Source organism: Zea mays, chromosome 6, assembly GCF_902167145.1.
Source record: "Zea mays cultivar B73 chromosome 6, Zm-B73-REFERENCE-NAM-5.0, whole genome shotgun sequence".
Taxonomy (NCBI): Eukaryota; Viridiplantae; Streptophyta; class Magnoliopsida; order Poales; family Poaceae; genus Zea; species Zea mays.
In genome coordinates, this window is record NC_050101.1 from 118520843 (window position 1) to 118530537 (window position 9695).

Here is a 9695-nt window from a genome sequence, read left to right on the forward strand (position 1 = left end):
CTCCTCCTCTGTGGAGCCCTGGACACCCCCTTTTATAGACACAAGGAGATGCCCAGCTGTACAATATGGGTGTACCTTGGAGCTACGTGGCTGGCAGGGATGTGCCCTGAGCCCTGTACAGATAATAACGTGGCCGTCGGAGGAGCGCCTTGAGCCCTGTAGATGTACCGATGTGGCCGTCGGAGGAGTGCCTTGAGCCCTGTAGGTGTACCAACGTGGCCGTCGGAGGAGTGCCTTGAGCCCTGTAGATGTACCGACGTGGCCGTGCGGCATGGATCCTGCTGACGTTTCCTTGCTTCTGTAGGGGGTTTGAGAGCACCCGACGTCATGGGCGCACGCGGGGAACCATCATTACCTGTTACCGGAGTAACTTAGACAGGACACCAGTCTTGTTCCCTCATAGCCTGAGGTGACTAGCTAGGGATAGGGCAATGATGGACCCCTAGTAGCGTAGCTGATACAAGGCCGAGGTCGGGCGAGGCGGCGACTTCCCTGAGGCCGAGGCTGAGGCCGAGGCCCAGGGCTAGGTGAAGCAAAGACCTTCTCCCGAGGCCGAGGTTGAGGCCGAGGCCGGGGTCGGGCGAGGCAGAGCTCCCTGTTGCGCCCGAAGCCGAACTCGAGGGAGGTCGTGACTTGCCGTTGTCAGCCTTCCCCTGGTGGCTGGCATAGTTGCCGGAGCGGGGTGAACAGTGCTATTTTTCTGTCAGAACGGTCAGTAAAAGGGGCGAAGTGACTGCGGTCACTTCGACCTTGCCGACTGAGGCACGCGTGTCAGGATAAGGTGTCAGGCGATCCCCGCATTAAATGCGCATGCAATACGGTCGGTTGGTAAGGCGATTCGGACGAGGTCGCTTCACGACAAAGGCTGCCCGAGCTGTGCTTCGGGCGAGCCGAGGGTGTGCCTGCTGGCTGAGGGGACCCTCGGCGAGGCGAGAATTCGTCCGGGCCTACTGCCCTTGCCCGAGGCTGGGCTCGGATGAGGTCGCGTCCCTTAATAGACGAAGCCCACACTTTATCGGTCGTTTATGGTTTGTTCTGAAGATGTTTTCCAGTCGGATTAAGGTGCATTGGGGGTACCCCTAATTACGGTCCCCGACACCTAGTGACTCATAGAGCTCTGGGTAGATTCGATTCTGCGATCCCAGCATGGCTTCAGCAATGGCAGTAGAAACTCTCCCTAACCTTCTGTAATACGTCTACTTGTTTGTTCTAAACAATGTTTTCTTTCTAGTTTAAATAAAATTTTCAGTAGGGGCTCCCCCTCCTGTTCTCTCAAAAAAAAGTTCCATGGGTATTAAATATATTGACTAGGTGTGTACCTGTGCGTTGCTACGGTATAATTGTTTTGTTTAAATTGATAATTGTTTAAACATGTTCTAAATCTTTATAATAATTTGTGCTCTATTTGAACTGTTGGTTGCGCTCAATCTCAATAATTTAGGGGTAGTCAGATGCATGTACATTTACAGTTTCTATATATTATACAGTTTCTATATATTATACAGATAAACTTTGTTTTAATAAAATATAAAATATATGTATTTTGTTGGTTAGGTGGATATGAATGTAGAGTTAACAACAAGGACTTGAACCCCACTTATGCACAATTTTACTTTGTTTTTGTACAAAGTGGAAAAAGGAAGGGTGTGGAACTGTAGAAACTGGTGCTTTTTATACAGTAGAGAAGAAGAGATTTAGAATAATTAGATTAGATTTTCTTAAGTTGGACCAAATCCATTTACTTGAACATAGCCTTTATCAGATGAAAACACATGCACAAGGATTTGAATGTGAGCAAATTCTTTGAAAACTGAATGTGCATAAAAAAGACTGAGCACATAACCCCAATCGCTTTCAATTGTAATAGCTGCATATTATCCACCAAGAATGTAGTAAAGCATGTTTTCGCTAATTGCAGAATACAACTATCTGACAAGCGCACTGTTGTGAGCAGTTCCTTAATAAAACCCAATATCAAGCATAGTTTCTGCACAGCAGAATAAACAGAAGCAGAAACTCTGCCACAGGAAAAGAAAATAGAACTCTATTAGTGCCCGACAGTGCCCCATTACAAACCAGAAACAAGAAAATATTTGAAGTACATTGATCATGTACCTGTTTGAAGATTTTCTCATGCTCAAATTAGTAGCAGTACGTCTCCTTTTGCTAACTTGTCCATTTTCCAAATCACCTTCATCATCATCTCCTAGAAGCTCATGGTTACACCTCATGCACCTCCATAAGTGCACATAGTACAATAGAAGTCATTTTATTCAACGTAGACTATACCTTCATTGCATCATCAGCATATAGAGCATCAGACCCCTTCTGATTCAGAGATGCATTGGACTGATGACGATGCAGGAGACAAAACGCAAATATTCAGTATCAAATAATTGATACTTATTAGTCTTGCAACAGCCAAACCATACTTTCTGCAATTCTTAGCTTGCAGCGGTCCACATTGTGATCCACCATTCATTTTTTGGGAAAGCCATATCAGATTGGAGGACATATGCATAACCAAAAAATACATGGTAAAAAAAATATTTTTGGAAAGGCCAATCGGAGCACATATGCGTAAGTAATCAACCAATATGTCTTTCAAAAAAGTAATCAACCAATATCTAGATCACAGAAAATTAGGGTTACAGTTTTTCGGATCTTGCAAAGAAGAAGAGAATGGGAAGAGAAAAAAATTCTCACAAGTCACCAGGGTTTCCGTTGCCATCGGTCGGGAGAGGACGACGCGGGGCACGGCCTGGGGCATGCCGGCGGCAGTGCGGCTGCCCGCCGAAGTTACGGCGCGACAGCGTGGGCTAGGACCGCACGTGGGGACCGGGAGCGCAAGCGTGGACATCAGGGGCTGAGGAGTGCGCCAGCGGACAGGCTACGCCAGGGATCGCGCTGTCGCGGGGGCTGGCGTTTACCGGCTGCGGAGCGAGGAGTTTCCGCTGTCGCCACGAGGACCGAGGTATTAACTGCACTTGTTTGGCTTACCAGAACTCCAAAGCCACTTGCTTGCAACGACGGATTGCTCGGGATTGCTCGGGGCTGCGCGCGAACGGATTGCGGCGGGTTTTGCGGCGGGCGGGCGGGCGGAGGGAGGCGCGATTGTTTGCGGTGGTCGCGGCATGTGCGGGTGCAGGTACGGCTTTCTCGGGGCCGCGACGAACGGATTGCGGCGGGCGGAGGGAGGCGGGGGCAGTCTACAGTAGAGACTTAAGAGCGCGGAGTAGGTGTCGGTGAAGATGACGGTGCTGAGGCCGACGTAGCCCTTGAGCAGGCCGGAGACGGGGCCCCTGCTCCGGCGGAAGTTGCGGATGCAGGTGACGAGCACGGCGGTGTTCATCCACGTGGTGTTGTTCCCGCCGAGGCAGAGGAAGACACGCATCTGCCAGTAGGGGAGCGGCGCGACGGCCCCGGACACAACCATCCACTGCGCGCCGTAGCCGAGGAGGATTCGCGCGAAGGGATTCGCCGCGTGCGGAGGCGGCTGCTGGCGGTCTTGCGGCTGGTTCATGTGGGGGATTCGCCGCGGGCGTTGTGGGTTGCGGGAGGGGATTCGCGGCGGGCGGGTGGGCGGTCGTGCGGCGGGATTCGCGGCGGGCGTGGGCGGAGGCGGTTGCTGGCGGTCGTGCTGGCTGCTCGAGGCGGGGGCAGTCTACACTATCCCCTTAATAGTTAGTAGAGATATACATAGATTTCACTTAGATAACCAGAAAATAAGAAAAATGCACGTCTAAGGAGTTCCATCTTGATATGCAACTCTAGTCGATTCAGCACCCATATTTATGCTAAAGTCACAATAATGCATCCCATGATAGGAGAGGCAGCTTCAGTAAGTGTCTATTTTAATTTGAAGGTAAGCAAAATTTAAAGTTTTAAAAGGTAAGGATCTAGGTAATGATAAAAAACACCATGCAATAATCATGAGAGCTAGCGGTTTGGTACCAGGTCTTGCAATTAAGCCATATGTTGAATAGTTTAGCTGTCTAAAAAGCTAAACCACTATAGGGTCATCCTCCAAGCAGGGATGCCAATGCCACACAGAGTTATCTCCTCTCTAGCTTGTGGTATGGTGCTCTAAAAAGGATGGATAAAAGACATTGCAAAAGGATCCAACAGTCTGGTCCAATTGGTTGCTTGGGAGTTGTGTAAAGCACCAGAACATTGTGCCTTCAATAATCCAATTCTGCATCTCTAGAGCCCAGAACCAAAAAATGTGCTGCAAGATGTGCTTAATGAAAGATCACTGGTGTACAGCAGACAGCAGGGGCAAAGAATGAAGGGAACTACAGTCATTTCTGCTGCCAGAATAGGTTTTAGGTTGTTGGGACTTCGTCTTCCTCAGTTGGTTAGTGGCACATGTTGTAATTATAAGGCAGTTAGGGCCTATATGCTAACAACCTTCCTCTATTAACTAAATGATACACAACTATGTTGTGTGTTCGAGAAAAATAAAGAGATTGAAAATTTTAAGGGACTAAATCACATTATATCTCGATTGAGACCTGATGATAATTAGCTAATTACTAATAACTAAGTGTACCTATTCTAGAAAAAAATGAGTACCTTCACTGAATTAATCTCATATATCTGTCCTTCAGTAGATTCAATGTCTAAAGCTTGGATACAAGCTTCTGCCACCACAAGTCTAATAACTTCCCCCACAAGCTTGTCGCCTAGTAGGTATAAGGTGTTAGAAGAAGCAAAAATCTTATCAAAACAAAAGTGTCATCATAAAATGCAGGTGAACAAAAGAAATAACCTTTGCCTATGACTACTGCTCGTTGCTCCCCAGCTGTAGCTTTAAGAAGTGTATTAAGATCATATGAAGTGTAGGGTCCATCTGTCAATCTTCCAGGCCTACAAACAGCTTGTATCATGTCAGAATAATATATCTATGATCCCACCAAAAAACTTCTCTGTGAACAAACCTGAATACCTGTAAGACCCAAAATTAGTAGAAAAATAATAATATAATAAATCAACAAATATAGTATTATAATGCTTTGGGAATTAGGGAATAAAAAAATATGAGAAAGGAATTTTTTTAAAGGAAACCATTTATTCCTCCCATGAATAAATAACAAGGAGAAGAATAAATAATAACATTGTAAACAATTGAAGTTATATTCACATTAGTATGAATTTGGACACTTGGAAATTTGAAGAGCAAACATGGATTTGAAAAGAGTTGAGAAAGATAATTATGATAATCATGTAATTCGTCTTGAATGAATTAAATGGTGAGGGGAGGATAAATAATAATAATAATAAATATGAAATTAGGATTTCTATCCATAATAGAATTGTGCCTAAAATTCAAAGTTGAGTCATGTTTTTGAAATAGAAATCATAAAAAGAAAATAGAAAAGAAAAAGAGAAAAGGAAGAAAACCTCATTTTGGGTCGAAGTCCCCACCTGCGACCCACTTCTTTCCTTGCTCCTGCTTGGCCCAGTTGGGGAAACCAGATAGCCCATTGGCGCTCCTACTCGTTGACACACGGGACCCACTGATCAGTCTCATTCGCCACCTGGTACGCGTGCTTGGCCGACCGATAGGTGGGACCTCCTCCTCAGATTCTTCCCCAACCATCGTCCGTGACGATTTCTACCGCAAAACCTCATCCAAATCCCCAACAGATCGCGCGTGGGACCTCGCCAACCAACCGTCCCCAAATTGTAGCGCTCTTACCGTGGGGTCGCCGGTCAAGGGCGTCGTTCTCACCGGGTGAATCGGGCGGTTGGGTTCACCTTCCCCGCGGATGGCGCGACAATCTCAACAACCTGCGAGAAATCCGAGCTCTGTTCAATCCTCCCCAAACCGACCGGTGGTAGTATAAAATCGTGCCTCCCGCGTATTCCTTGACCCATCAAACCACGGCCAGGGAGCTCCTGCGACGGAATTTTTCTCCACCACCATGTGGAAAGCGCGATGGAGCAGTCCGAGCATGGAGTCTGCACGCACCAAGGATCAACTCTGCTACCGTCAGAAAATACAAGTATGTGCTCCTAGGTTACTTGCTAACTCGTACGCATTGAGTAGATGCCTCCAGTATGGAGAACGGGGAACCAGGACGTCGAGGCATTTGCTCTACCATTGCGGCCACTGTGGAGGACTCCCTCGCCGCGCGAGCCGCGAGGCCCTCTCTGTGACTCTGCACTCTCTCTGCTCGATTCAACGGACACCTCGCGTGATGGCCGTACATCCGCATGAATGTGGCGAGCCGTGGGCGGTGGGGGTTGGGGATCCCACAGCGATCTTCACCACCGGTCTCACTGTCCTCGTCAGGTCCAGGTCGGATGGGAGTGGTTTGAAACGGATGCTGTGCTTGATAGTCGGGGGAGGAAGAAGCACGTTAGCCGTTTGATCTTCAACGGATGGCCAGATCGGTTGTTTGCGTATTCTCTCCCGCACATTAAATCAGAGCCATTGATCTTGTCGCGTGTGGCTGTGATGGCGTAGGAGTATTCCAGTTTGGCGATCTAATCGTGGTAGTCCATTACTGATCGGACGGCCGAAAAGCAACAATACCCCTTCGGATACGTAGTTTTGCATAAGAGCCCCTCGGTTTTGTTATAATAAACCCGTCGTCCCCTAAAGTTATAAAATCAATACCAATAGGCCTTGTTTTTCGCAGTTTAGACCCTGGACTTCTGGAGTTTTATGTCCGCAGTCCACAACCCTTTGGAAATTCAAAATTAATAAAGAAAATAGGTTTTAGTATAAAAATAATTGCAAAAACTTGTATAATTGATAGAAAATTCATCTTAGCTCATTTTTAATCCATTCCAGTGCCAGTAATTTCGTATTAACATTGTCTATCAACTAGTAACATTGTTTAACCATAAAACTTAAATTAAAATTGTTCATTTGGATTAATCTATTCTAGATGCTTATTAACTTCAGAAATTCATAACTTAAAATCTGCAACTCAAAATTAATGATTTATGTTCCTAGAATCTTATTTTAATGTGTAGATTATTATTATGTATTTTGTTTACATGTTTGGTGTGATGTTAATTTTGCCTATACACTGCTTGTTTGTATTGCTACGACTAGCGTGAGGTCACGAGTCATCTGAAGATCATCCTTGTACCTAGAATCTCAAGTCCCAGGCAAGTTGTGCCCTTGATCACTTCTTTTTACCCAGTCATGTTCTAATTAATCATAATGATCTGCATAGGTTAATTTTGATGGGACCCAATAGGTTACCCTAGTTTGTCTATCTTTATACCTTGTTTACCACTGAACTCTTTAGGTAGTGCTTGCTAGTGCTTTATGTGGTTTTGGGTATGAAGATACAATATTCATGATCACACTTTTATTATTTGTTTATTATTACTGTTCATGATAAGATCATTATGTTAATTGGAACATGGAGCGACCACCCGGGAAAACAGTGCTACCACAAGGGTTTAATGGGACGCCCTTGGCTGATTAATTAGGAAAGCTAGTGGAAGACTACCTTACCCGAAAGGGGCAAGGGTAGTAGGGGAGTGGTCAGTGTAGGGAGGCCCTTGGGATGATTTTGCTGCGATGGCGGTCATGCGAGGGGTCCCTGCATTGGAGCTTCCTATAAACTGTAGCGGGTTTTCTGAAGCTAGTGGAACTTTGTAAAGGCCTCGTAGTGTTACCCTGCCTCGCCTCCTCGGTAGAGGTGTATGGGAAGTCATGATCCCTTGGTATATGGGTAACATGACTTGTGGGTAAAGATGCGCAACCTCTACAGAGTGTAAAACTGGTATACTAGCCGTGCTCACGGTCAAGAGCAGCTCGGACCCTCACATGATTAATTTATGGAACTAAATTCAATTTGTCATATGCATTGCATCGCAGGTGATGTTGTTACTTTTGTTCAACTATTTAATTGGGTTGGTATTTACTTATACTTAGTAACTGCTAATAAAATTTTGACCAACTTTAAAAGCAATGCTCAGCTCTAACCATCTCCTTTGGTAAACCTTACACTTCACGTGAGCTCCCACCTTTGGCGAGTTCATGCACATTATTCCCCACAACTTGTTGAGCGATGAACGTATGTGAGCTCACTCTTGCTGTCTCACACCCCCCCACAGGTCAAGATCAGGTACCACAGGATGAGGCGCATGGAGGATGCTGTTGTGTGTTCGTGAGAGGTCTAGGTCGTCGTCTCCCAGTCAACTTTGGGTTGCTGGACCGTTGTCTCCTTATAATGTAATTGCTTATTTTGTATAGAACCTCTATTATATAGTAAAGTTGTGACATTCGATCCTGTGCCATGATTCATCATATGTGTGAGACTTGGTCCCAGCACACCTGGTGATTATGTTCGCGCCCGGGTCTTGGTGCCCCGAAACCCGGGTGTGACAATACCTGATAATCGTGAATGGTATTCCTGAATTGCGAACAACGTTTTCTCCCATCTTCTTGTACTTGAGCACACCAAACAGATTCATGATGCTGAAAAATACATAGCATGATTGCTCAAGGACCAAGGTTAAAGTTATGGAACATAAAACAGAGTGGTAATACAAATACCAACGTGAAAGGCAAAGATACTGCCTGACAGGAAGTTGGTTGTGAAAATTGGCTAATATACGCTGTTTATAAAACAAAGATTTACATGTAAAACATGTCTTGCATATTGTTTTAGAAGGGTAACCTTTAGCATTACTATCATACTATGATGTCGTGAAATTCAGCTGTAAATACCCTCTTCAGAATCATAAGGTATTATACCTCCATGGTATCTCATTGTATTTTGTAACACCAATAGATGACACAAGAACCAGTCTCTTGATTGTCTGTGGCAAGGCACTTACAAGATTTCTGATGCCATCCCAATCTGTCACAAAAATATGTGTGTGATCAGTGAACTAAGACACTTTCTCACCCATAACTGTTATTGTTAGCTTGTGTAGGTGATAAACATGGATATCTGTGGCTACTGATATGCATCGACTTAAAATGACTAAGCAGGTTTATTTTGGACTTTTTCTTCTTATATAATGATGCGCAGCTCTCCTGCGCGTTCAAGAAAAAAATGACTAAGCATACAGGTGTGCATGATTTGACCAGAAGAATGTACATAATGAACGCATAAATAGATGTTTAGAGCTCAAACCAATAAATAACTCATTAGGCCTCTGTATCAGCTAAATTTCAGCCTTTTATTTGGTTCATTCTGGAATTGAAAGTTCCTATGTTCCATCAAGATTGTCCTTGCCCAAAATTCTTTTGTCTGGATTATCTAAATAAGGGTGAAGTGCATGTTCTTATTTATCATTGACTGACACCTTGGATGAAAGTTTAACTTCGACTGCAGAATAACAGGCAGTACATACCTTATCATTCACTAAATTGGTGCATGTAATGAGGTTTATTATAGCAAAAAAACTCAATAATAAGTAGGGTGTAGCTGACCCAATAATTAGGGATCTCGGTCAGTCCTGAAGCTGAAGGCCATCAGCCGCCGTCGGCTACCCATACCGACGACCACTGATCCTGGCGCGCGTCAGAAGGTAATCGCTGGTCATCTACACCACTGGCAGAGGCACCAACCAGCTGGTCAGTCACTATGAGTTAATTAATCAGAGATGAACTTGCTAAGGCCATTTTTGTTTACCCAGGGCGCTCGTGTTCATGGTCCATGGCTACGGCAACGACATCAGCTGGACGTTCCAGTCCACGGCGGTCTTCCTTGCAC

At 45.2% G+C, this 9695-nt stretch overlaps 1 long non-coding RNA gene across 1 annotated transcript; it reads right to left on the reverse strand.

Annotated features, from left to right (window-relative positions):
* Positions 1 to 4795: 4795 nt before the first annotated feature.
* On the reverse strand, positions 4796 to 8886 carry LOC109940601 (uncharacterized). Its single transcript, XR_002263183.1, has 3 exons — positions 8729 to 8886; positions 8363 to 8449; positions 4796 to 4869 (listed from the first exon to the last, which is right to left on the reverse strand). It is a non-coding gene; the product is annotated as an uncharacterized lncRNA (long non-coding RNA).
* Positions 8887 to 9695: the final 809 nt, after the last annotated feature.